Genomic DNA, 27,769 nt, shown 5'->3' with positions numbered 1-27,769 from the left:
AGCAGCTGAACTAGTCTCAGTAGATAAAAAAGTTACTGGCATCGCTTGGGCTGTGGTTTCCGGTTCCTGTGTAAGGTTGGAGGATGGCTGAGGTGACCGACGCAGGAACCTGAGGAAAGGCGCCTGTCATTGTCACTCAGCTTTAAACGCTTGCCAGACCCAGACCCCATGTCCTCTTAGCTCAGTGGCCAGAACGTGAACTCTCCATTTCTCTCCTCATTCTCGGTTTCCTCGTTTTATTCCATCCATTATTTTGTTCCATGGACATCGGGATACAAAATTAGCCATTTGGTAAGGAAGGAAGGAAACGGCAGCGCCTCCTTCCCGGACTCTTGGTTTCAGCAGATGGGCAGATTAGCTGTGGATTCTAGCTCTGAAGAGAGAATAAACTTTAAACCATGTTTTCATACATAGCTGAGTTCTCCTTCCACAGTTAAGATCGTTTGCTGTGAGTTAAAGGAAGCTGATAAAAATCTCTGGGTGCTAGTCTGGGCAGGTGAGGCCTGATCTCATCCGCGGAAATCTTTCAGTAGTTTCCTAAAGCCGCAGAAATTCTCCCAGACCGCGTTGTTTCAGAGAAGATTTATGCTCGGCCTCTTCCAGAGACAGAAGTCCAAAGTTTTCTAGTTTTATTTCTGCTCATACATTTTCTATTTTCAAAATATACAGAATATGCTTCTTATTCTAAAATTCTCCCTCTCTGCTTATGTGTGTGTGTGAAGGGGGGAGGGGAAGACAGGGGTCATCTAGATAGAGATCAGAGAGCAACCTGTTGGTTGGCCCCAGCCTTTTACCATGTCTGACTTTTCACGTGGGTTCTGGGATCTGAACCCAGGCCATCCATCATGCATGGTAAATAACTTCTGTGTTGTTTCTATGCACTGAGCTATCTCCTTGGCACCAAAATGGTATTTTTTTTAAATCTCTCCTTAGAAATATTTCAAAATGTAGGCATTACTGAAAATACTTGTATTTTGTTCATTTGCATCTCAGTGTTGCTGCTTCTTCTCTAGAGATTCTAGAAGCTTGTTAAGGGAAGTTGAGAATGCACACAGCACCTCAGGTACGGTCATAGCAGAGTTGTCTTCATGTTTTTATACTCTACTTCTTTATATACATTTTTCTGTCTCCCTTAAAAGCGTAAATCTGTCTGCTTCCTGTTACTATAACACAACACACTGGGAGAGTTATTTTATAAAGAGTTTCTCATATTGCACCACCCAGGAGGTACCGCCCACCCCCAGGATAAGTGGCTCCCTAACCTTCAACTTCTGAAAAGATCAGCATATCACGGTTGTAGTAAGTGCTTAAGCCCATTCCTTGCCTCATGAGCCAGGGGAACGGGCTAGAGTCCCTACTCTTTGGGGCGATACTCCCCACAATCTAAGGACTTTCCACTAGATCCCACTTTCTACAGGTTCCATCACGTCCCTTTTGCACCTCCCTGGGAATCAAGAGTTCCACACACGAGCTTTTTAGAGAATGCTATTCAGCGTCCAAACTGTGACTCAGTCTTTCAAGGGCATCCTATCCTGTGCAATTTTCATAGAGGAAATGGCTTGTCGGTTTGGGCTGCATATAGATTGTGTTTTAGATTGCTTTAAGCTAGTTTCCTCCACGTCACCATCTTCACTTCCCTACAGATTCCCTTCCACTGTTCTCTGCAGCTTCAACACATTCTACTGTGTAATGATGACTAGCAGACCTGTTTCTTGGCATCACTGTCTGGGTCAGTGTTTCCCTTGTTAGAGCACACCTTTGCTCAGTTTAGTTTTCATTCAGAACCTTTTCTCTTAAGTGTATGAGAGCCTGGCTTTTTGCAGATGTTTCTGGAATGGAATCAATGCTTCACCAGAGGAGAACCCTGAAGCCTATCACAGTGTATTGGAAGGCGTCTTCAGTCTGTAGTCCTGAGCAAACTCAAGATGAAAGCCTTCACAATGGCGCTGATAGCTTAGAGATGATCTTCCTGAAACATGATTCAGTCTTTGTCATGGATCTGCCAAAGATCTAAGCTGAGTGGTGTTTTCTTTTTCTTTTTCTTCTTTCTCTTTTGGCCTATCACAGAGTTTGAGTCATCAACAAGGAAATGAGGTCATTTCCAGCGTGCTATGGTTTAGTCATCCCACCAAGCCTCTCTCTAGGATGTTGATTCTCAATGGAGCCATCAGATTTTTCCAAAGCAGAGAGTTGTTATTAATTTTAATAACTACACTGATAATTGCATTAGCTGACACTTGTCATGCTTAGCTGGCACTGCCTCTTGTCCTTTAGATTTATTTATCTCACTTAATCATCATGCTAACTCTTTGAAGTGGGGGGCATAATCAGTCCTATATTATAGCGGGAGTGGGAACGCATGCAGAGTTAAATTTACTTGCTCAAGTTCTCACAGCTGGGAAGTGTAGTGATTGCAGTTAAATGATTATTCCGATAATGGCTGACATAGTCGATTATTTAATGCTGCTTTTAACTGTTAACATTCCTCCAGTCAAGTAACTTTCTTAGAGGTGAATTTAAATTCTCACCTACTTATGTGACAACCCTTTCTACGAAAGCTATTGCTCAGACCTGAATTTCTCACCCTCCAATCTGAACGTTTAGATAATGATGCAGTAAAATCTTTTATGGGACACTCCTTGAGATTATTATATGCTCAGGGAGGGAACAAGATATATTTCCATAACTTCTGACTCCCAGAGAGTGCTTTCCTCCCCGTTCACAGCATAGGGAAGCTTGAGAATCGCATCTCCTGAGGAGGGAAACCTGCAATTATTTCCAGTCACCCTACAACTCCCCATCATTTGATTTCTGTGGGAAGACTCAGACTCTCATGAATATTTTGCAGTCCATCCTCACAGAAAGAGGGAGGGAAGTAAGTATGGACAATTGCAAATTCCATTTCAGTCTTTTGTGTTCCCATAAATGCTGGGTCCCAACATGGCTTATAGCTCATCTTTTGAAACTGGAGAAACTAATGTTTTTCCTTGCCAACTGCAAATCACATTTCTGGGTGAGAAAAGAAGGGAATCAAAGAAAACAGGTTGCAGATCTGCCACCGTCACCCGTATTCTCAGCTGCAGGGAGAAAGGACCTTTGGGGAATCACTTGGCATTTAAGGCAAGCGGCTCCTGAGGCAGCTGCCGAATGAAGCTGAGTATCGTGTTAAATGATTTTCTTCTCTGACCTTTATTACTAATGAATCTTCTTTAAGAAGCATTTAAAGAGTAAAAAGGAAGGTTGTTTTTATTAATCTTCTCTCTCTTTGCCCACAGAACCCTAAGAAATGGTGTCACCTGGCAAGAGAACCGCTGTGTTTCATGAGAATTCAGACCAAGGTAGTAATTCTTACTTAGAATTAATATTTTTTACAGTCTGTTAGGCACATGGAACTGTTGGTCTTCTTGATGACTGCATTAAAACATTGAGTGTGTCACCAAGCAGTCATTTATTTATTTGAAGAGTAGAAAGAAGAAGCTGTAACGATCATCATATTCATAAAGTGGACAATAGAAATTAAAATACAGAATGGCTTATGAGAAACTGTAGAAAACCATTAATTTCTGATATTGTCTTTCGTTTATATGAACAAAATCTCAAGGAACTTGAATTTTCTTTTCTACAAATAACTCAAATTGGTCAATCATGTTTCCAAATGGCAGGCAGAGGGAGAAGTGAGGTTTCCGCCAGGATGTAGTGAGGGGACCTTATTTTTGTTAAGCATTAGTCAGAAGGCTTTGCATGTTACTCTTTGAAGGTGCAAAAACATGTCAATACAGATTTCTGGAAAACATCAAGTTCTGTGAAGATACTCTTATACAAAGCACGTATTTTCTCTGGAAAGATCGAATTACATCACGCAGTTGTTGAATAGCATGGCTGATTATGCTTAACAGATTGCATATTTAGCTGCTAAATTTTCAAATCGTCGTGTGATTTATTTACATATGTTGTTCTAAGAGTATGAAAACTCATGCAAATATTCTAATGGCATATACATGAAAACAAAGTTAAAATAGATGAAGACATATAAAATGTATGTGTGCTACAGAGAAAACTTTTGCAGAAAAATTTCAGATGGGTTAGTATTGTGAACAGATTTAGTTGTATCTGTTGAATAATGTTATACTCTGTTATAGACATTCTGAGGTGTGTATATGATAGAATACCAATTGTAACTAATTGGCTTTTATATTTGATTAGTTGTTGAATATACCAAACCCAAATGAGAACTGAAATTAAGATAGAATTTTAAATTTAATGGACATCAATAGGAAAACTGTTTCTGAACTTTGATTTTCAGTTGGCCAAAATTAAATTGTTAAATTGCATTATAGATGAGGGTGTTTTCGCTTATTTTTGGCCTTGTTTGATTCTGAGAGGGAGAGCCAAACCCCTTCCCCAAGAAAACTTCGATTTCATAAAGGAGATGTTTGAGCCATAGTCTTCTATTGGCATTAATATGTTTTCAAAACTTAAAAATTGTGCCTTGGGATGAAGCCCAAGGCTAAGGAATCCTTAGAGAAGAGTGGGTGGAGAGAGAATGAAGGCAGAGGATGCTGGGAAAGCCTGTCTTCCGAGCATGGCGTGGTTTGGTGTTGCGCACACAAACTAGCATTGGTTGTGCTCACCCACCAAAACCCCTGGGCAGGATCAACCCAAGGAAAACCTTCCAGCATGGAGGAGGAACGGGCTCCTGAGATCACACCCCTAGCTGAGGAGCGAGTGACAGTAGCAGACTGCTTGAACAGGGTGCGCGCCAGTTTTCTTCAGGGCTATGCCCGTTGATCGGCTGCCCATGCTCCAGGGGATGGTCCCATAGTCATGCACACGGTTCCTTCACTAGGTCAACTCAGTGGGATTATAAAAGAGTTATGAAGTAGAGAGGGGAAGAGAGAGGGAAGGGGAGAGAAGATCAGAGGGAGTGGGGGCTAGAGAATGAAGCTTAACATTTTCAAATCCTTAATCAAATCACTTGATGGCTGCATTTTGCTTCCAGTCGTTGCCTGTGAGTCTCCAGAGAGGACCATAATAACCACTTACATCTAGATAATATGCAGAAGATGCTGATGTTGAACGGAGTGATGCTGATGAGTGATGAGGTCTTGGGGGGATGATGGACAAGCACCTGTCGAGGGGGAGCCAGTCGAAAGTGGTAGGGCGGGCAGGGGATGCATGCTGGTTGAGGAAACCAGGAAGGAAGGTGCTGGATCCATGTGTTACAGGTATGAAAACACAGAAGGAGGAAAAGAAACTTGTCCAGATCCATTTATGTGATTTCTTCCTTCTGCTGCTTCTCAGAGGCCCATACATACTAATATATTCAATTTATTAGCTGTTTATCTGATTGATCGATCATGTGGAGAAACTTTGAAGTGAATGTAGTAGAGGAAGAGTTAGGGTTAGGGAAGGAGGTCCTATCCGCATAGTAAGATCAGAGCAATGGGATTTGCTTCTTTCTTTTTTCAGAACAAGGTGCTTTGTTGAGTAACAAAGTCTAAGGTTTGTGTGGGCAAAATCCCCAAGGAAATCATGGTCCTGGATGTATTTCAGTGGTGTCAGGGTGAGAGGCAGTTGCAGAGTGGCCTAGGATGGGAGAACTGATGTGGAGAAATGAGCTAATACCTGATTTCGTGGTTAGCCCTTTGGAGTCTTTTACATTATTCCTCTTTTACTTCTTTCTTTCTTTCCTTCTTTCTTCCTTCCTTCCTTCCTTTCTTTCTTTCGTTCTTTCTTTTTTCCTTGGAACTCATTTTGTAGATCAGGCTAGTCTCAAACTCACAGAATTTCACTTGCCTCTGCTTCCTGGGTGCTGGGATTAAATTGTGTGCCACCACCTCCTGGTTGACAGTATTACTCTTAAGACAATGAGCAGTCATGTGTAGATGCTCGGCCCCTGTTGGCTCACCTGGGAAATGTGCATATAAATGTGAGTACTATGTAATGGAGGTAGTCCCAAATGATGACTGACATGCTCGGGGTTTGTTTAGGATTAACTGCTAGTGGACTCTGAGTGCAATCTGTCAGATTAGAAGGAAACACTGAATGTTTTAAGAAGGATGATTAAATAATTTTGCATTTATTTATTGCACTGCTTCATTTCTGACATCTAGTTATAATATTCTTTTTTGTTAAATTGCTTTTTTATTGATTTTCATTGAGCTCTACATTTTTCTCTGCTCCCCTCCATACCTCTCCCCTTCCCTTCTCCCCTCCCCCAAGGTTCCCATGCTCCCAGTTTACTCAGGAGATCTTGTCTTTTTCTACTTTCTACTTCCTATTTCAGTTTTTAAGTCTTGAATAATTTCTTTCATATGTTTGATTGCTTTTTCTTGGTTTTCTTTAAGTGATCTGCTGATGTCTTCCAATTTTTTTTGTCTTTTCCTCCATTTCTTTGAGGGAATTTCTCATTTTCTCTTTAAGAGTTTCAAACATTCTCCTGAAGATATTTTTTTTGGAGCAAATATAGATATGCTTCATCTATATTTGGTTGTTCAAGTTTTGCTGTTGTAGGGTCTTTAGGTTTTACTGGTGTTATGTTGCATGTTGTGGTGTTGCGTATGTTCTTACCTTTTCTACTCATCTTTTCCTCTAATAGGTGTGGTTGGGGCTGTCTGTGATTCTGTTGATTAATTTTCTAGGTGCCAGTGAATCCAAGGCTCAGATGGTTATTCCTTGTGGTACAGTTAGTGCCCTGGTTCTAGTTACTCTGTTGGCCACTTCGTGTTCCTGCAGGTCACTCAGCGCTCCCAGGCTTTGCTCTACTCCCTTGGAGTTTGCTGTCTCAGACCTCCTCTAGCCTAGGTTGTGGGCTCAGACTTGTTTCTGTTAATGTCCCTGGTTTGAATCCGTTTTTGCAGAGGTCCCTGGCTTGGGGTTGGTCCTGTAAAGGACTCTGGCTCTGATCTACTCCCTTGGAGTTCCCAGGCTCGGGTGTGCACAGACCCACAGAGGGCTTAGCTCAGGTTTACTCCCTAACAGGTTCCTGACTCATGTTCAGATCCACAGAGGTTTCTGTTTTCTGCCTATTCCCTTTGACATGGTAGACCAACGCCCATACCCACAGAGGTTCTGGCTCAGGCCTACTTGCTCTGAGGTCGAGACTCATACCTGGACCCACAGAGATCTCTGGTTCCTCCCTACTCCCTTGGAGGCCCCAAATTCATTCCCAGATCCACAGAGGTCCTGGCTCAGGCCTAGTTCCTCGGAGGCCCTAGACTCACACCCAGTCCCACAGGGGTCCTGGCTTAGGTCTATTCCCTTGAAGGTCCCAGATTCCCATCTGGACCCACAGCAGTCTCTGGCTCTGGCTCACCTTCTTAGTGGTTGCTCCCCTGTACCTGTTCCTGTGAAGTTCGCTGTCTCAGGTCTGCTCTGGCCCAGGTTGCTGGCTCAGTCCTGGTCAGCAAACATCCCTGGACTGGATCTGCTCTCACTCCCATGGAGCTTTCTCAGGCCCACTCCGGCCTATGTAGCTGATTCAGTCTCGCTCCTGTGGAGCTCAGCGCCTCAGACCTGCTCTCGCCTAGGTCGCTGGCCCAGTCCTGCTTCCACAAATGAACCTGGTCTGGATCCGCTCCTGCTCTCATGGAGTTCACTGTTCAAGGCCTGCTCTGGCCCAGGTCACTGGTTCAGTCCATAATATTCATAATTTGTAATCCAAAAATATTCTTTTCCGTCCATAGTGTGTCTGTGCATGTGTGTGAATGTGTGTGTGCATATATTACATAATATATAGTTACTGTAGAGTGCATTGATGTGTAATCTATGCCATAACACACACAGTGTCAGGGTGAGGTGTGCTCTCATATCCACTACAAGTCAGAAGATAAGTCACTTGACAACTTCACCAAAAATAGGTTCGAAATTATTCTCCCCATTCTCATTTTTATGATTTATGTATACATTTTTGATAAGTTCACACAATGAGTACAATATATTTGTATTTTCATCAGATTTGTCCTTTCTGTCCTCCAACTCCTTGCATGTCCCTCCATATTTCTTCTCAAAATCATGTCCTCCTCTGTAAGTATATATTACATATAAAGAGAGGGACTGGCTAATATATAACCTACTGAGTCACGTTAGCATTCTTTACATGCACGTGAGGTAAAGGGCTGATCACTTGAGCATGGACAACTATCAGGGGAATTGTCTCTTTCTTCAGTTCCTCTGGTAGAGAGTGGTGGACAGGAGGGTGCTTTGTGCTTAAAACCTAGCCAGGGGTGCTGAACAGGAAAACACCTGGCTCAGTGTGAGACCCTGTCTCAAAAAGCCCAATAAACTGGAAAGCGATGGGGGGAGGTGTCCACTGTGCTCTAGTCTTCACACACAAGCTTATTTGATTGTACACTGGCACATTCATACACGCACACACAGCACACAATTACCCTTCTGAGATCTTTGTCTTATTATAGCTCTCTCTCTCTCTCTCTTTCTCTCTCTCTCTCTGTTTCTCTCTCTCTCTCTGTGTATGTCCCTGTCTGTCTGCCTTTCTCACATTGCAATCACGTATCACTGCTTAGACAAAGGTTCTCTCACAGTCTCTTTGACTCCCACTGGTTTGCTTATGTCCTTCTGCTCCCATGGATCCATGTCTACTATTTTATATAAAGGCATATGTAATGGGGGCTTTTCTTTCTCTCAATGTAATTTTGAAAATATGTCAACCTGCTATGACACTCCAACCTGTAAGTATAGACTCTCTTTGAATGAATATGCACGCTCTTTACGTCTCCATGATTTTCACTGAAGGAATATTTAAAGGCTGAAAGATTCCTTTATGGCATGTGATCTAAGATTTAGCTTTGCTCTCTGCTAATCAGGCTTACCTTGAGAGGATATTCTATTTTTATCACTTCTTTTCCCTGATAGTTAAATCACAGTGGAAATCCAGTGATTTATGAAGCCATGGGTGGAGCCCACTTTAGGCCCTAGGGAGATGACGTAGTCCCATTCTGCACTGGCTGTGGGCCGCCTTGCACATGACACTGATGACAAATTCTCCCTGAGTTACTCAGCAAGGTCACTTTGGCCAAGGAAAAAATTGTGCCTTTTGAGACCTGTTGCTGTTTCATATCTTACCCAAAAATTAATTAAAAAGTAAATTATATTTATTTATTAATATATCAATTTCTACCTGCTGTGCTCACAAATGCCTTAGCTGAAGCAGGGACAAGCATCTAGAAATAGAGAGTACCTTTCTGTTTTACATATATTTGCACACACCTGAATGAAGAACATTCTTTCTCTCTCTCTAACACACACACACACACACACACACACACACACACACGCATGCATACATGCATGTACACACACAGAGTTATCTGTCAGGATATTTATTTTTTTCACAAACATTCCAACTTCTTCTGTGAGTTCTAGATCACCATCAGGCAGATGACTAGAGACTCGTAAGGGCAGCCCCACCACTAATTTCAGCAGTTTTAGACCACCGATACTTGTGAAATCACAAGGATAAGTTTCACGGCCATTTCGAGTGTGCCAATTTGTGGATATGCAGGATGAGGGGAAATACTCCCTGCTCTACGGTACACAACGCTGATGTGAAACCTGGGGTGTGGTAGGGCTGTTGAGAAGATACAGGAGAGCTTGATGAGTTGGGGTTCCCATCACCGTCACCCAGAAAAGGACTGAGGGAAGTGGTTTCCTTAAGGGTTAGCAGATGTTTAGTTTTCATTCCTTCAGTTTTGAGGGAATAATCATGAAGGAGAATCAATTGAAAGTTAAGTACTTGGGCTGAAATTAATAATTTGTCCTGTGGGCCTTTCCCATATATATGTGCTTAGAATTTATACTATGTTTATATATGTTCTAAATATTCTCTGGGTGGTCAGTGTAGCCTCTTTCTAAATGCATGAAGATTTTTAAAATAACTGCCACTAGGTGTCAGCAACAACCTCTGAGGGTTCCTGTGACCTTTGTAGCAATATGAAACTGTTAGACCATCATGTGTGAAAACAACTCTTATCGCAAAGGTTTAAGACCTATTCCAAACTGTACAGAGTAGAATCATGAACATGTAAAGTCTTATGAGATTGTTTTAAACTCATTTCTGCTCATAGTTACTGTAATATTTCCCCAGTTGTTCCTTATTTCCAGGGACTTGTGAGGTCTGAGCACCTTTTCAGCAGATGTATCTGATGTTAGAGCTCCATTTCTGCACACATGCTCTGGGTGTTACGGTAGCAAATAAGCATTGGCTCTTTGGATTTTTATTTTCATTGGTTTTTTTTTAGATGTATTTTTTTTTACAGCTATCAAACATCAGAAGACAGTACGGCATTAATTTTTCAACACCCACATCTGTGTCCCGTTCATTTGCTAATGTCTAAAATGTTCAGAGTCTGTGCTCTGTTATCGCACAGAACTCAGAACATTTAGAAAGACAACACACAGAATTATGGACACTTTCTCACCAATTGACAAAATAACATGGAACTTGGGAAAATTATATGGTCTGTGAATTACAGTCTATAATTTAGGCCTTAACAAGGTAGATAAAAATATATTAAAGTTTCATTTATAGATGTTAATAAGAAACCACATCTTGTTGGTGTTCTCGGATGGGATTTATTTAGTGATGCAGGTAGTTTCTGCTCAGATTAGCTTCCATCAGCAGGACTCAGGCCAGACTCTCAGATTTCCGGTGCTATAGATGCCTGTCTCTCAACCAAGAATAAAGCAGATTTATAAACAGTAAAAAATGTAGACTTCTTTCCATTTCTCTCCTTCAGGAAATTTTTTGACATAAGTTGCATTTTAAAACATTTAAACAAAAGCTGTCAAGGGAATATAAAGAGAATCCTTTCCCTGCAGAAAATTCTAGCTGTGACTATACTGATGTAAAATTGCCTCTGTTTTTTTTTTTTTTAAATTCAAAATGTGATAGTTCTAGCTGGTAACAGTGAGATGGGCTTTTAACCCATGACTTAGTACACAGGCTGGAGAAAGAATTGCTTCATACTGAAGTTATTCATTTGTGAGTTTCTAGTTTAACTTGTAAGAGGAACACTGAGTTTATTCGAGTTTACGTATCTATTTTAGAAGCAGTGGTAACAGACCACGCCGAGATTTTCCCCAACACTGTGGCTGTTAGTTTTAATTATATTCACAGGTGATAAAATCATGCTGCAATTACTTGACCTAGATAATGTCCTCACCAGGAGTAGATACAGGGGGCAAGTGCTGTGCACATGTGAGAGACTCACTGTTAGCCAGCCTTGAACCAGGGGCGGAAGTGCGCAGCTTGCTGGCTCTGTAATGGCCCAGCCTGTGATTCCCCTACCCATCCTTAAGTAAAAGAGGTCATTGCTGAGATCTGATCGGGGATCTGTTTGTGTGTGACGTGTGTGGGATACAGAGATTGCCGCTTTCAACCTGGCTTCACAGTAAGCTAGTCTTACTTCAAATGCATGCATATATTTCTCCCTTTTAATCACAACTTTTTATTGAGACATGAGTACATCTTTGTATACTATGTATGGCAATTTAGTGTATACATGTAGTATATTATAGTCTAATAAATGTGATTCTATCACTTCTCATTTTTATGTGTGGGAATTCCAGCCCTCCTGGCTATTGTGAAATGTATCCTATATGGTTTACCCATCGGTTACCCTACTACGACAAACAGAACAGGAGCTCTGACACTATGGCTGCTTTCCAGAGTCTTTATTTGGACTCTGCTCCATCTCTCTTAACCCTGCCTTTCCAAGTCTCCAGTTTCCCCAGAGAACATGTGGCATTTATTTTTCTGTGTCTGGCTTATTTCACATGGAATAATGCCCCCCAATTTCATGCACGTTGCTTCAAATGATAGGATTTTGTTATTTTTATGGTGGAAATATGCCATTGTCCCTATTCATGGAAGGCCATCTGGGTTGAGTCTGTATTTTGCCCGTTGTGCACAGGGTTGGAATGAACAGGCAACTGCAAGAATGTTCTTGATGTAACCGTTTCATTTCCTTTGGCTGCAGGCCCAGCGATGGAATTGCTGGGTCATACGGAGGATCTATTTCTAGTTTCCCAAAGCATTGCCCCTCTGTTTCTCATAATGGCTGCTCTGATTTACAACTTCACCAATAGTGGATGCACTCCTTTTTCTCCATGTCCTTGGCCACATTTGTTCATTTCTGTCTTTCTGAAGATAGCCATTCTGAGTAAGATGCTGCCTCATTCAGGTTTTGCTTTCCCCTCCTTTACCATCATGTCTCTCTTCTCAACCAATTCATTTGACTGTTCATGTAATTGGACTAAGACAAAAATACTGAAAGGATCAGCTTCTACACAGGACGTTCTGTGAATTCAAATGCCTCATCAGGCCATCGAAACGCCACTTTGCAGCTGGCCACATCCCAAATTTTTGCTACTTTATTTCTAACCAATTATTTGCCTAGATGAGGCCTTACATGTAATAATCCAACTGACCCCACTTGCAAAAGACGTCCTTGTTTTGACCCTGGTGGCTTTGCTTTTCCAGTTCTATCCACACAGATAGAACCTTTTCCTTTTCCACAGATTGGAACCTTTTCCACAGATTGACCTTTTCCTCCTCTCCCCTCGTTTCTCTATTTTAGATGTAGCAGAACAAGAAAAGGCATGTTTTGGTAACCAGATATACCAGGTTCAAATCCTAGATGGGAAGTTTGCTTATTTGGGTATTTTGAGATAGTTTCTCACTCTGTAACCCACACAGGCCTAGAAACCATGGCCCTCCTGAGTTTATCTCCTTAATGTTGGTATTCTGATGTGTGCCGCTATGTCCAGTCCCAATTTATTAAGATATTGCTGATTAACTGAAGGGAAGCTATTTGGCCCTGTGTGTTTCACTCTGACTTTTCCTACAAATGTGGGAAAGAAAAATAATTCAGTAATTGAGTTTTTAAAGTAAGACTATTAATATTCATTTATAATACTTGCTATCATATAAGAAGCTCTTAATATAAATTAGCCAGCGGTCGTGGGGCATAGCTCAGTTATCAAAGTACTTCTGTTGGAATCATGAAGACCTGAGCTCAAGACTGCAACCCATGTAGGGAAATCTGAGCGCAGTGGTGCATCCTCATAATCTTAGCTGAGAGAGCTGAAGGAGGCAGAAACAGGCCGGATACTTAGGGAGCTCCAGGCCAGTGAAAGACCCTGTGTCTTAGCAGCACCAAATAAAGGCAGTACCTGAGGGATGGCACCAGATGTTGTTCTCTGGCTTACACACACACACACACACACACACACACACACACACACACACCACACACACACACCACACACACACACACACACCACACACACAGCTGCCCCTGTCACAAATGAATAAACACATAAATAACCAATATTAATTTCAAACCAATCTCAGAATTTTGACTCAATTTGTTATTCTTAGGTTTATTAATTACACTGATGTCTATTTGAAGTTTCACCTAAACATTTTACCAATACTTTTAAATTTTTCACCTATATTTTTATTCATAGCTTATATTAATTTTCTCATCAAGGAAATGGATTAGTAATACATGGCAGAGGTGTATTTAGAGTTACGGTAGAGTCAGACTGGGACATAAAATTAACAGGGTTGGAAATACTTACCACTTATACCATTCTTCTTGTGCATTAGGAGCTAAATTAAAGACTTCATTTACATCCCTCGAGTGACTGGAGTCTAGCACAATGGCTTGCATACTTCATGGGTTGGATAAGGAGGTGATGGAGTCACAGGTGTCCCTGCTGAGGACAGATAAAGAAAAACATCCAAACACAGAATCAATGGAAAGATAAAACTGGGGCTCAGAAGGAAAGTCGGAACTTGAGATTGTGGAAACTGTTAGAGAATTGAGCTGAAGTTGTGTGAGTGGTTAAACAACTGCCAGGAGAGCTGGGACACTGAGAAGCCATGAAGGACCCTGAAGGACACCACATGCCCCACCTGCCTGCTCACGCTCATGTTTCCTACAACCTCGGCACACACGGCACGTGACAGAGTTTTCCCAGGGCTCACACATTTGCCCTTGTCAAGTTTACAGTTGAAATTAGCACTGAACATAGCAACTGTTTTTTGAAAAGCCAGTGCAGGTGAAATTACTCTTGACCTAGTTTTTGACATGCTATAAATATCATTAACAGCAGCAATTAACTATACGAAGATTTTATTGTACATTTTCTAAGAAAGAAGTTTGATTCTTGGTCTAATTGTGATACGAAGGTTGGACATGTGCCAGCCATTGTAAGTCTACATCTTACAAATGAAAGGGTTTGGAGATTGATTTTTACTTCATTGACAATAAATGATTTAGTTCCCATTATTTGAATTTACTTCCTATTGAGAGATTCCATGTCTTTCTGTATAAATTCATTAGAATTGTTGAAACGTCCGTACCCACTCAGATTAATGTCAACAAAGTTTGTCGTAGACACCTAACTTTTGCTTAGTTTTGGAGTTTGATTATGAGAATTTGTTTGGAAGTCACCACAATCTCTGTGAAATTGACAAACTATGGAAAATTGTAATAGCAAACACTAATAGACTACAATCCGCCTTCTGTAGCTGAGGTTTCTATATCCACGCCATCAATCAATTGGAGATATATAATTTATATTATGGATTGCATGTGTACTGAACAGACAGACATTTCTTATTCTCTTGCAATATAGTATAATAACTATATTATATTAAGTCATATAGATTATTTAAAGTACTTGCAAGAATATGCTTAGGTTATATGTAAATTCTCACTATTTTTATAAGGGATTTGATCATATGTAGACTTTATTAATCATGAGGGTCCCCAAGGTCAGCTGTATTTATTTAATACCAGGCAGGGATATCAGAGAGTGCATTTATTAGTTCATTTATATCTGTCTGTCTTATGGTTTATAATGCTGCCATAACACACCATGGCCATTGATGTGGGATTCCCCTCTGTATGCTGTGAATATCATTGGTTGTAGCAGAGCTACAGGGGAACAGAGCTAGGCATGGAAAACTAAACTGAATGTGGGAGAAAGGAGGTGGAGTCAGAGAGAAGCCATGTAGCCCTACCAGAGCCAGACGGAACATCACTCGGTAAGCCACAGTCATGTGGCAATACACAGATTGCTAGAAATGGGTTAAATTAAGATATAAGTGTTAGTCAATAAGAAGCTAGAGCTAATGGGACAAGCAGTGTTTTAAATAATATAGTTTCTGTGTGATTATTTCCGTTCTGGGCAGCTGGGATGAACAAGCAACCTCCTTACTATAACCTGGGGAGGAAAGGGTATATTTTAGCTTACAAGTCTCAGGTTATATTTCATTGCTAAAGGAAGTCAGGGCAGGAATCTAGAGGCAGTAACTGATTTAGAGGCCTTGGAGGGGTGCTACTTATAGCTTACTCCTCATATCTTGCTCAATTGGTACCCAGTTTGACTATACCAGATATAGCACCACCTAAGCACTAATTAAGAAAATGCACTACGGACTTGCCTACAGGCCAGTCTTATGGAAGTATTTTCTCACTTAAGAGTTACTCTTCCAAAATAACTCTAGCTTGTGTTGAGTTGCATATAACTAGCCAGCACTTTCCAACACTGGTCAATCAGCTGTAACAAAACACTATTATCTAGAACCTTGTAAACAGTAGAAATTCATTTCTCACAGTTCTGGATAACAACAATCATGATACAAGGGAGTGGTCTTCGTTATGACACATACATACATGGTGTTTTCTAGATGTACCTTCACATGGTGCAAAGGGTCAAATGAGCTCCCTTATTCAGCAGGATACTAATATTACTAATATTACCCAAGAGCATAGAGCTCAGAGGACCTAAACAAATCTAAGGAACTCTCTTTGTTAGGGTTACTATTGCAACAATGAAATACCATGACCAAAACAACTTGGGAAGAAAAGGTTTATTAGGCTTAGAATTCTATGTCACTGTTCATCATTGAAGGAAGTTGAGACAGGAACTCAAACAGGGCAAGAACCTAGAGGCAGGAACTGATGCAGAGGTTATGGAGGGGAGCTTCTTACTGGCTTGCTCTTCATGATTTGCTTAGCCTGCTTTCTTATAGAATTCAGGACCACTGGCTCAGGGATGGCCCCACCCACCATGAGTTGCCCCTCCCCATCAATCACTAAGGAAACGCTCTATAGGCCTACAGCCCTATCTTATGGTGGCATCCTCTCTGATGACTGTCCTTTGTGTCATGTTAACATAAAACTATCCGACACAGGAACTGTTCCCTGGTACCATCCCAACAGGAGTTATGATGTCAACACAGGATCATCGGGGTGCATAGACATTCAGGCCACTGTAGCGTTGCAGAAACCCTAGGCATTAGGGGATAATTTTTCCTTTGTTTAAATTTTCTTTTCTTGTAACAGTTCCCCAAATTTCCAACCACATAACTTAACAGCACAGCTCTGTCAGGGTGTATGTAGGTTATGCTGCGTGTACTCTGCCGTAAGTCTGAGGGCCAGCTACAGGTTGTGATTGCTGTGCGTGCACACGTGCACACACACACACACACACACACACACACACACACACACGCCTGTGTGCACGCCCCTGTGAATTCAGCCAGCACAAAATGTTCTCTTTGTCGCTCTCCTCAACTCTGCATGCTAAACTTCGTCCTTACAGCTGCAACAAGGGTCTCAGAAAGTAAAAGTTTATCTTATTTATTTATTTTTTAAAAAAGAAATCAAAATTACCTCTTTAAATTGTACATACCAATCCAAGTTTCTACTCCCTTCCCTCCTCTCACTTCCTCCACTTACCCCCCAACTCCCCATCCACTCCTCAGAGAGGGTAAGGCACATTGCTTTGGGGAAGGTCCAAGGCCCTCCCTACTATATCTAGGCTGAGTAAGGTATCCATCCTAAGAGAATAGGTTCCCCAAAAGCCAGAACGAGCAGTAGGGATAAATCCTGGTGTCACTTCCAGGGACGCACAAAACTCAAGCCCAGGTGGATTAAAGACCTCAGTATAGAGGGGGACCAAATCAGACCACAACTGGTGGACTAAGGACAAGTAAAGAATGAGAGTCATCATGTAAGCAGTACCCTTCCTACACGGGAGAAAACAAAATGGAATAATTGTGATGGACTAGCTTGCTGTTGGGATGCACTCAGGACTTCTACCTGACCGGTTACAGAATCCCATTCTCAGAACCCAGAGATTTGACAGGAGGTGGACACACCCACTATCCAGAATAATTGGCCATTACCACACAGGGTCTATTATACAAGACACAAAGACACTTTCTTTAGATCAAAACAGGCAGAGTGCCAACTTACAAGCTGGTTTTATTCTGTAATTTGGGGAAGATAATGACATGGCTATTTTTAACAATGATAAAAGAAAAGCAGGTAAGAGCCCAGAAACAGAAACGGAGGGAGCACATGTGGAAAAGAAGAGGCTGCATGATCACGCTGCTAGGGCCGGTCATGCTTCCCACCCACACATCTGTCCGAGCTGAGCTTGCTGGGGTTTCTGCCTTTCCCTTGATGCTTAAATGGTCCCAATCATGGTGACAGGTTGTTTGCAGAAATGAGCACCATGTTGTGTCCAGTCACTTGTGCTGCTTCAGAACCTTCTTGACACTTTTTATTGTTGGGTGGAAATGCTTTTCTGTTCTCTTAAACCCGGGTGGTTTACATCTCATACAACAGAAGTGATGATGTATGACTTCCAAAGGTTAGACCACAGGAAGACTATGGGCTTGGCCTGATTTGCAACTCTTTGGAGACACTCATACTCCAAACCTGATTATCTTTCTGTATGACATCTCAAGCCTTGGAGAACAGCTTGCTTACTGTTGAACATAGTTTCTTCTGTGTTCTCATCCAAAAGGACAAGAGTCTTCTACCAGCCATGTGAGTAAGTCACCCAGCTCCCAGTCTAGGGAATGCTCATGTAACAATGACGAGGAGAGCAAGAGAAAATCTTTCTTGGGCCCTGTCCAAATACAGATCAAGAACAAAACAAACGCCACTGCTATAAGCCTGAAAAATTGGTATTTTATTAGTCAGTCATAAATGATTATAATATTGACATCATACTCTTCTGTGTCTCCTTCCCAGGGCTTTCTCCTTCTGCTAAATCCTTGCCAGGCCCTGTCCCTAAATACTAAGAGATATTCTACATTGCTCTAAACTTTTATTGCAGCTTACTATGATTTACTTGATAGTTTTGGACGTCTGTCTATTGTTGTTTTCTCTGCCTTTATGATGTAGCTTTTCCAAGATGGAAATGTGTTGAGGGTTCCCAATGCTCTGTGCCTTTATTAGAAGACTGGAAATCCCATTTTGACAATTTTCATCCTACTGTCTAGGACTTTGGTACCTTAAATATGATAGGCTGTAGGCTCGTGGGATTCTTCAAATCTGAATGGAATTAAAATGAAACTTAATTAGCAATTTTGTTCTCTAACTACATTAGCCACATTTCAAGTGTTTAATATTTATGAGTGGCTATTGCCCAAACATGCTAAACAGTGGTGAGTGTCAGACCCTTCCCATTGCCTCTCCATTCTACTGGACTGTGCCCTGTTCCACAGTTCACACTTGTGCTTTAGGGATAACGCCTTTAGATACCAAGATATCACTGTAAACATACCAACGACCTTGAGTGGGCAGCTGGAAGGACCCACTTTCTTTGTCAGCTCTGAGCTCCAGAGAAGACAGAGATGGGAATCTCTGTCCCAGTTAACCTGGTTATGTCTCACTTACATTCACACAAAGATGGCCTTTTGTGGCTTTTCCCAAATTCTTTCCTAGTCCCTGGACACAAGGACAATGATTTGTTTTCTTGGTTACATTAGTTCCTTTAAAAAAAAATCCAACCTGACTTCCAAAATTGTGCAATTCACAGACATCATCCTAGTAACAAAGAAATCCCTCTGCAAATACTTAGGAATCCTGTTCCTGCTGTAGAGGGTCTCAGCACACAGGGCTCCTGTTGACGCGACAGCGAACTCTGGCATGGGGTGCATATTGCTCCCTTAAAAAGAAAAAGAATAACTTCAAGGCAAAAGGCTCTTTATTCTCTCTGGGTGTAAGTTTCCTTGAAAGCTTGTTTATTGATTTTCCTTGTAAAAGCAGAGCTTGCAAAGTCTAAAAAAAATAAAAATAAAAACAGCAGAGAAATAATATCAATGATCAGTAGGCTTATTCCTCGGCCTCGCCTCATCTGTAGCCAAGCACCCCAAGCTGCAAAATGAAGACCACAGGCCTCAAGCCCTTTTTATCTTCTATTTTTTTTAATGGAAACCAGAGAATTTATTGAACTAAGGGGAAAGTAAACACTAACTCCCAAGCACAGGTCACTTTCCATTAGAAGTGGCTGTGCCTGAATCGTCACTGAGGGAAGTGGGAGCAGCTGAACAGAAGGAAGAGACAACATGATGTCTATTACCACAGAGCCGGGTGCCCAGTGCTAAGCAGCCTGTTACATTACCCTTTTGCATTTTCTGTAGATTTCTATAGCAAGAGAGTTCCTAAAATTAGGACTCATACATTGTCCATGACCTTTCCCAAAGTTCTGCCTCCCAGAGGAACCTTCTTTGAATAAGATGATTTTAGAAAATGATGTGTTTTATGTCTTTGTCCTGCAGTGCTGTGACGCACGTTATAGTGCTACAATGCGGATGCCCTGGTTTCTCCCATGTTGCCATGATAAAACCCCATCACTAAAGTAACTTTAGGGACAAATTATTTTAGCTCACAGTTGCAGGGGTCAACCAGGTCAACCAGGTGAAGTCCACACCCTGTGCAGTCCACAGCAGAAGCATGTGCCTGACAGTACACAAGTGTCCTTTCCTGTTCAAGACTTGAGCCCTTTAGTCCCAGCTAGCGATCCATTGGAATCACCGGTGACCCTCCAGTGTTTGTTTGACAGTCTCATACGTTTATATAACAACTCTGGTGATTTTCACCCCATCCCTTCTCACCCCATCCTCTTTTAGAATTCTTCTACTTCCATGACTTCATTTCATGTGTGGCCCACTGAGTTTAATTACGGTTACTTCTCCAGACATGGCTAGGAAGTTATTCAGTAGAGCAAGGGGAATTCATGTGTATCTCCTGTACTGAAGAAAAACAACACCCCTCCCCCAGCAAGCATCCACGGCCAGTTCCTACTTTTGCGCGATGACTATTTTAGTCCATTGTTTTTGTTGTAGCAGAAACCCTTACACTAGGTAAGTAACAGAAATTTATTTCTTACATCCCTGAAAGTTGGATGCCCAAGGCAGCTACTAGGATTCAGTCTGATGAGGGATTTGCTTCCTTGTTCTTTTCTCAAGCAAACCAAGGTGGAAGGGCAAAAGGTCAAACAGCTGCCTCTAGCCTCCTTCCTGCTGCCCTTAGTCTCACGTGCCAGGTTTTATCCTCGAAGTTTGGTCCCTTCCCAGTCTCATCGTGTTGGCAGTGACGTTTCACTGTATGAATTTGGGGAGGGCGCATACAGACAACAGCAAGGGCTGGGCATTCCTCTAAAAGGCCTGTTATACAGGCAAATGCACATGGAGTGCATGGACACAACCATGTGGGCTCTCAGGCCTACAACCAGAGGAAGATGAATTCGTGATTAATGATAATCTTTCTTTCTTTTAATAAATGCCATTGGCCTCTCTCTATGGGCCATTTACTCTAGATGCTGGGGTACAGCCATCTACAAAACAGACCGAAATCCCTGCACTGCTGGATTGTATGTCACACTAAGAGACAGATAGTAAATACATGTATAACAGTCTAGAAAAGAGGTATAGAGAAAGATATCAATGGGAAGGGGACAGGGTATCTTTGGCAGGGGGAGTTTCATATTTAAATTAGCCTGGACATCTTCACTAAGAAGACAGTGTTTGAGCAAAGCCCTGAAGAGGTCAGGGGCAGCGAATGATCTGATCGAAGGAACAGACTGTACCGTTACCTCTGCCAACTCTGAGCACAGAGAAAGAAACCAGTTCATTGTAATATTCTCCCTGGAAGATGGCAGTGGATAGGCCCAGGGTGGTCAGATTGGAGTTAACTCTTTGTACACATAACATCTCCAAGGCTGAGACTGTTCCTCAGAAATGATAGTATTCTGATGTCAGATGAGGGGGTGAGGGGTGAGAAACCAGAGACAGAGGAAGACATAGAGAAACCCCAGAAAGGCAGGAAGATACATTAGAAAGTGAAGCCAGAGAAGTAAAGAGGACGCAAGCTCCTGGGGGCCTGCACACTGCTCAGCCCTGCAGAGAATTCAAGGAAGAGAGTGTGTAAAAGAGGCACATCGAATTTGACAGGCAGAAGACCCCCAGTGACATCATTAGGGGCAGTCAGCTGAGAGCTGAGAAGTGAAGGGATGCAGAGAGAGGGTGCAGACTTCTCTTTCAGGAAGCTTAGTAGATACAGACACGACTGACAGTTTCCATCATAATCCAGAGTGAGATGTACGTGCCCTCCAGTGATCTGCTTGCGTGCACACCCAATAACTTGTGCCGTCAGAAGTGGGTTGAGACATGGTAGGTTCTTATATGTGTAGTGTATGCTACCGTTCCTCGTCCTTTCACATATAACACATTTTAAAAATGCTTGCCAACATCTAATAAATAATTGATTTTGACTCTACTTACATTCTCAATTTATGATGTGGGCAGAGGCTGACTAAAGATTTGTCACCTAAGAGCACATACTCACCTGTGAGGGTTGGGATCATATTTGGGTCATTATGCTGAAACTTTTAGAAACATCTTTCTTTCTTCATGTATGGGATTTATACTCTTCAGTGCATAGCACTGTTGTACAGAGAATGCTTAGCATGTGCAAGACGATGGGTTTTATTTCCAGCACCAAGAAACAAAAATAAAAATAAAGATTTGACCTTGATGTACAGTTACAGGCACAATGTGTTCATTGTGTTCGTAGATAATCATTTCTTGCCAACAAAACATCATGGGTGTCTCCTGTTTAGGTTTTATTCTATATCTGTGATGTCTACTCTTTGATCTGTGACCTAGGGTAGGCTCGGGTTGGGTGTACCCAGGAGCTTGGTCCTCAGTTGAAATTTAGAACTGATCCTTCTTGAGTAGGGGTTGACACATATTATGAATGAATAAACACCAAATAAAGAAGTGACATTAAGTGATAGCTTTTGAAAGTCAAGAAAATCAACATAAGCTAATGAAAGCAATTATTTCTTCTTGTGCTGCAAGTCTGTGTTAATAGAATTTTAAAGACCGTAAAACAGAAAGAACATTAAAATTTCAATGAACAGTGGATGGAAGAAAGAGTTTTAAGATCAAAGAACAATCTCGCACCCCACAGGACAGATCTGCAAGGTGGACTGAGGAGGAAGGTGTAGTTCGAGACCTCTGAGGGACAGAGTGCTTACTAGGAGGGAGGCCACCTCTCCTTTGAGGTTGGGCAGTTCCAGGAGAGCTAAGTTTGTTGACAGACAGTGGGAAGACAATGGTTTTCTCTTGGAATGGCACCCTTGCTCTGGGTGAGGTGAGAGTTAAATACTGAAGGGTTGGGTTGGCCTGAATGGCCCCTGCTGCTGGGGTTTAGGCTCCACAGTTAATAGAAGAGCAGTTGTCAATTTGTAGATTTTAATCCTGGTTTCTTCTTTCCGTTTTAAAGCAAAGGCCATGAATTGACAACCCACCTGAGGCGTATAGCACTTGAAAATTTGTTTTGTTTGTGCTCTAGTATTTTATCCTTAATATTTCAGATTTTTAAATAGTAGCAGAAAAACTACAGAAATTCAGTTTTCATTCTGTGTTTTTTTAAAAAAAATGGAAAATTTATTCTTTGCACATATTAGTACTCACTATTTTGGGTTCATAATTGGAGAGCTGAAAGTAGAGTAGTGAACATCATGCACGATTATAGAAAATGTCCTAAAAATGCATTTAAGATTCCAGGCTCTATTCTTTTTTCTTTCCTGTATGTAAATGTAAATCTTTTAAAATTCTTTGAGAATTTCATTCAATGCATTTTAATCATATTCCCTCCATCCCCCAACTCTTCCAGATTCCCCTCTATTTCTTTACCTACCTGACTCATTTTTCACAACCCATTGCGTCTGATCTGTACAGCCTATGTCCTCTTGGGTGTGAGGTCACCCACTGAACCGTAGCCAACCTACTAGGGTTTAAACCCTTGTATAAATCTGGCCCTCCATTTCCTAGCATCTATTAAGTTTTAATTCCTCATTTAAGGGTGGGGCTTCTACCTACTTCTCCCCATGCTGAGATTTTGTGGGGCCTACGCTTGCACAATTTTTGCTGCTATAACCCCGTGAGTTCACAGTCAGCCGTTCTGCCAAGTCCCAAAGACGCTCTCGTAGCCATCCACCCCTCCTGCTCCCACAATCTTTCTACCTCCCCCATTCCACAGTTATCACTAAGCCTTGGTAGGAGAGGCTATGATACAGATATCCCATTTCAGGCTGAATGTTCTGCAGCCTCTGATTATTTGCATTTTGAACAATGTGGGTTCCTAATACTTAGTAATCTCAGTTTTCAGTTAAAAAGATTTCAAATGAAGATGCACGATTTGGGGCAGGGGGCAGGCAAATGTGTGATAATAAGAAAAATGCATTTTCTTATTATCTAGTGTGTGTGCATATATGTATGTGTATATGTGGGCATGTATATGTGTGTATGCGTGTACATGTGTATATGTGTGTATGTGCACTTATGTGTGTATGTGTGCATGTGTATGTGTGTGTGTATGTATGCATGTGTGTATATGTGTGTATGTGGGTGTATGTATGTGTGTATATGTATGCATGTACATATATGTGTGTATGTATGTATATGTATGTATGTGCATATGTGTATATGTGTGTATTTGTGTGTAAACCAAATAGCAAATAATAAAAAAACCTTCACTTTCAGAAAAACTAAGAAGACTTAATTTTTTATCCTCTGGGTTGGCTCTGCAGTAAGAGTGGTCTTCGCTGTCTCTACCAAACTGTCCTTCCTTCTCTGTCTTCTTCAGCTCTATTCTCCTTGAAGAAAGCAAACATGAAAGGAGGGCTGCCTGACCCTCTCATTTTGTGTTTCTGGCTAGTGAGCCAAGTGGTTTGGAAATGGCCTTATTTCTCTGATTATTAGGGAGATGATAACACAGAACCAGAGTTCCCTGAGCTGGAGTTGACTCACGACATACTCTTTTACCTGGCAGTGCATGCCAGTGATTCAGGGTCCCAGGCACTGTGATGAAGCTTGTATGACATGTAGAGTAACAAGGGAATGGCCAGGGTGGATGTGGAAGGCCTCAGATTTTCTTCTGTCCACAGTTTGCATTTTCTGAAGCTCAGTATGACATGTAGAGTAACAAGGGAATGGCCAGGGTGGATGTGGAAGGCCGCAGATTTTCTGCTGTCCACAGTTTGCATTTTCTGAAGCTCAGTCTCCACGTGAATCTCACATTTTTTCAGTCTTCCCACCCTTTTCACCTGGCCACTCAAACTATTTGTGTGTTTGTATAAAATATTAGATTTGTCCCAAAGAAAATAAGAGATAATCCCTTTTGAGTCAGCTATGCGTGACTCTGGCCAGGGAATGTGGATTCAAGTCGCACGTGAAAGCGGCTATGTATACCTTTGCAGCCACAGAACAAGCGAAATAAAAAAAAAATTAAGGCCTTTTTCAAATACTTTGGAAAAATATCAGGTAGGCAGATAGAGCAAAGTTTGAGGGGGAAAGAACAGGCAGGGACTAGGTAAAACAAGAGTGTGCTCAGCTTTCTCAGGATGGCTCCTTGTGACTCTGCAATGCATTTACACAGCACTTCTCAAGAGCTGCCCTGCTTCGAAGCTCTTAGATCCCCTCAGACAAACTTTCTGAGTGTTCAGCACACATTTCTGTAGCACCTTTTCCACCTATGATTTTCTGTCTCTTCCTGTTATCACTCCTCCGCGTCATAACACCTTGGGTTTAGGCCTGTCTGTACTTTGTCTTGAAAGTCTGAACAGTATCAAGCTTTGGAAGAATTTTCTTTACTGCTTTTTTTTTTTAATTCTGAGTGTCAGGGATGCCGGGAAGCCAAGTTCTCTTCTAGGGTGTGCCAGTTCCTTTGCTCATTGCCCTGAAGGACAAACTACCTGACGGAGGCAGCTTAGTGAAGAAGGGTGCTGCAATTCTGACTTGCCACTTGGAGACAGAAGTGCTTGCTGTCCTTGGTGGTGGGAATGTGATGTGGCTTGTTCACCTGTTTGTAGATCAGGAGACAGAGGGAATTTGGGTTGGCTCTTATAAGACCCACCACCTAGTGAGTCACTTTGTCTAGTTAGCCTCTCCTACCAAGATTCCACAACCTCCTAAAATACATTACCATGTGGAGATTAGCTGTTCAAACACCTGAGTCAGTGGGAGACACTTCACTTTCGAACTATAGATTCTACAGTCTTGCTTCCAAGTGAAAACCATGCTCCCACCTATGTAGAAGGTTTTCTTTTGGGTCAACAACCAGCTCCCAAATCATGGCATGGAGACTCATTCTTAGTTACGAATGCTCAGCCTTATTTTAGCTCTTATTTTAATCTGTTTCTCTTTATCTATGTTTTTACCTTTCTTTCTTTTTGTATATCTATTCCATATCTGGCTGCCTGGTAGCTAGCCTGGTTTCTGGCCCTGGGTGGGTTTCTTTCTTTCCCCTTCATTCTTCTTCTCTTTCAAGCCTAGGCCTCTCCTACTACTTATTCTCTCTGTCCGCCAGCCCTGCCTATCCTTTCTCTGCCTAGCTATTGGCCATGCAGCTCTTTATAAGATCAATCAGGTGCCTTAGACAGGCGATGTGAAGAAAATGCTGCACATCTTTACATAATTAAACAAATGCAGAGTAAACAAATGTTTACCTCGTTAAAATAATATTCTACAACGCAACTACTAGCTATAAAAGTACTACCCAAAGTCCCTCTGGAGTCATAAAAGATTAGGCTGACTAGAAGAAAAGTCTGGAAGATAGAGAGAGAATTACTGATCTAGGTGTGTTGGGAGGGTAGCAAGTTCTGGTGAAAGTTGAAAGGCAAGAGCGTTACTACTGAGGCTTCAGACGAGATCATTTAGTTTGAGGATGACTCTGGCATTCACTGAAATGCAGGAAAAAGAGCTAGCTTCTCAGAGGAAGATGATAAATTCAGTCACTGTGCTAGATTCAGTGTGCCCTGAGAGAACTGAGCAGAGCTGAGGAACTAGGATCTGAATTAACAACTGAGAAACAGTGTTCCTGAATACGAAGACACCCAGTGCATCCCCAAGAAACAGACTTAGAGTGGGGAATGAAAGATTGCCCATGAGATCTAGTGTTTTGTGGAGAATCAGAAGAGCAGTCCAGTAAAAGTGATTGAAAATGGGATTAGAAGGAGAATTAGGAGAGTGTAGAGTTTCAAGGAGAAAATGGCCCATACTATCCTGTGTCTCCAAACTGCCAAATACTATAAGATCAGACAAATTAATTGTATTTGGTGATTGGTCAGGGGACAAGCTGATGGCAGGAGGACGGTGGGGCTAAACGCTGTGGATTGGAGAGTAAGAAGTGGGTAAAGAGTCCAGAGAGAACTGGCATTGATTTCAAGAAGTTCGTGAGAGAAAAGAATAACTTTTGTGCGGCCTCGGGATCAGGGACACAAGGGAGACTTGTTCTCATCTTTTGTTGAGAAAAACAAAAACAATCTTCCACATGTTTCCTTAGCAGAGAAGAGGGCACGAAGGAAGGTGGAAGATGCAATGAAGCAGGGCACGTGGCAGGCTTGCTCAAGGCCAGGAGACAGGGAGCTGCACAAAGTGTTGGTGCAGGACAGGAGTTGGGGCGCTGCACACGGGGTGCTGCACACAGCGCTGGTGTCGGACAGGAGACGGGGTGCTGCACACAGTGCAGGTGTGGACAGGAGTTGGGGCGCTACATACAGCGCTGGTATAGGACAGGAATCGGGGCACTGCACACAGTACTGGTGTAGGTCAGGAGTCGGGACGCTGCACACAGTGCTGGTGTAGGTCAGGAGTCGGAACGCTGCCCATGGGGTACTGCACATAGTGCTGGTGCAGGACAGGAGTTGGGGCGCTGCACATGGGGTGCTGCACACAGTGCTGGTGTAGGTCAGGAATAGGGGTGCTGCACACAGTGCTGGTGTAGGTCAGGAGTCGGGACACTGCACACAGTGCTGGTGCAGGACAGGAGTCAACTGCAGGCAGAGCTGGTGCAGGTCAATTTTAACTGAATTCAATGGGAAACACATACAGAGGACTGCAAATGTGTGTGTTCTGCAGCAATGAGTATAGAAAATTCAACAGGAAGTTTTCTTTTGTCCTATGAATTCATAGAGGTCAAAGATATCATGGTTCTATGGTATTTAAATAAAGTAGGCATTGAGGAACAGTCTTACCAAATTATAAACTATTCATTTACCACTGTGCACACTGCTTTAGAACTCAGTGGAACTCACGTTTCCCAGTAGGTGTTCTCTCTTGATTTCCTGTTGGAAACAAGTCACCCCAAAGTAGTTCAGAGCATCATCTGTAAACCCAACTTCAAACTCCAGCACTGTCCTCCCGTGATGTCAGTTTCAGTTTCGAGTGTGTCTATTATGTGTTTGGAGAAAGTTTCTGTGCTTTGTCCATTCTTGCTTTTTTATCTTGCCATCCTGTGTTGTGAGTGAGGCTTTGAGTCTTCTCTATGATGTGCACAGCTTTCTGCCTTAGCCCCTGATGCATCTTCACTACCTTTGCAGGTATTACTCTCCTTTTCTGCCAAGACCAGTCATCATACCTGGCTAG

At 42.1% G+C, this 27,769-nt stretch overlaps 1 protein-coding gene across 5 annotated transcripts in view; it reads left to right on the top strand.

The window, feature by feature from the left end:
• The window catches only part of Inpp4b (inositol polyphosphate-4-phosphatase type II B), a 735,560-nt gene that overhangs the window by 136,818 nt on the left and 570,973 nt on the right, over window positions 1-27,769 (top strand). For all 5 annotated transcript variants that reach the window (XM_087900452.1, XM_087900453.1, XM_087900454.1 and 2 more), the window contains exon 2: window positions 3,276-3,338. The gene's annotated coding sequence lies outside the window, so the exon portion shown is untranslated. The remainder of the gene's footprint in view (window positions 1-3,275; window positions 3,339-27,769) is intronic.

Source organism: Myodes glareolus, chromosome 22 (assembly GCF_982192425.1).
Source record: "Myodes glareolus chromosome 22, mMyoGla1.1, whole genome shotgun sequence".
Classification (NCBI taxonomy): domain Eukaryota; kingdom Metazoa; phylum Chordata; class Mammalia; order Rodentia; family Cricetidae; genus Myodes; species Myodes glareolus.
The sequence above is the reverse complement of the archived record's forward strand: the minus strand, read 5'-3'. Positions and strand labels throughout refer to the sequence as shown.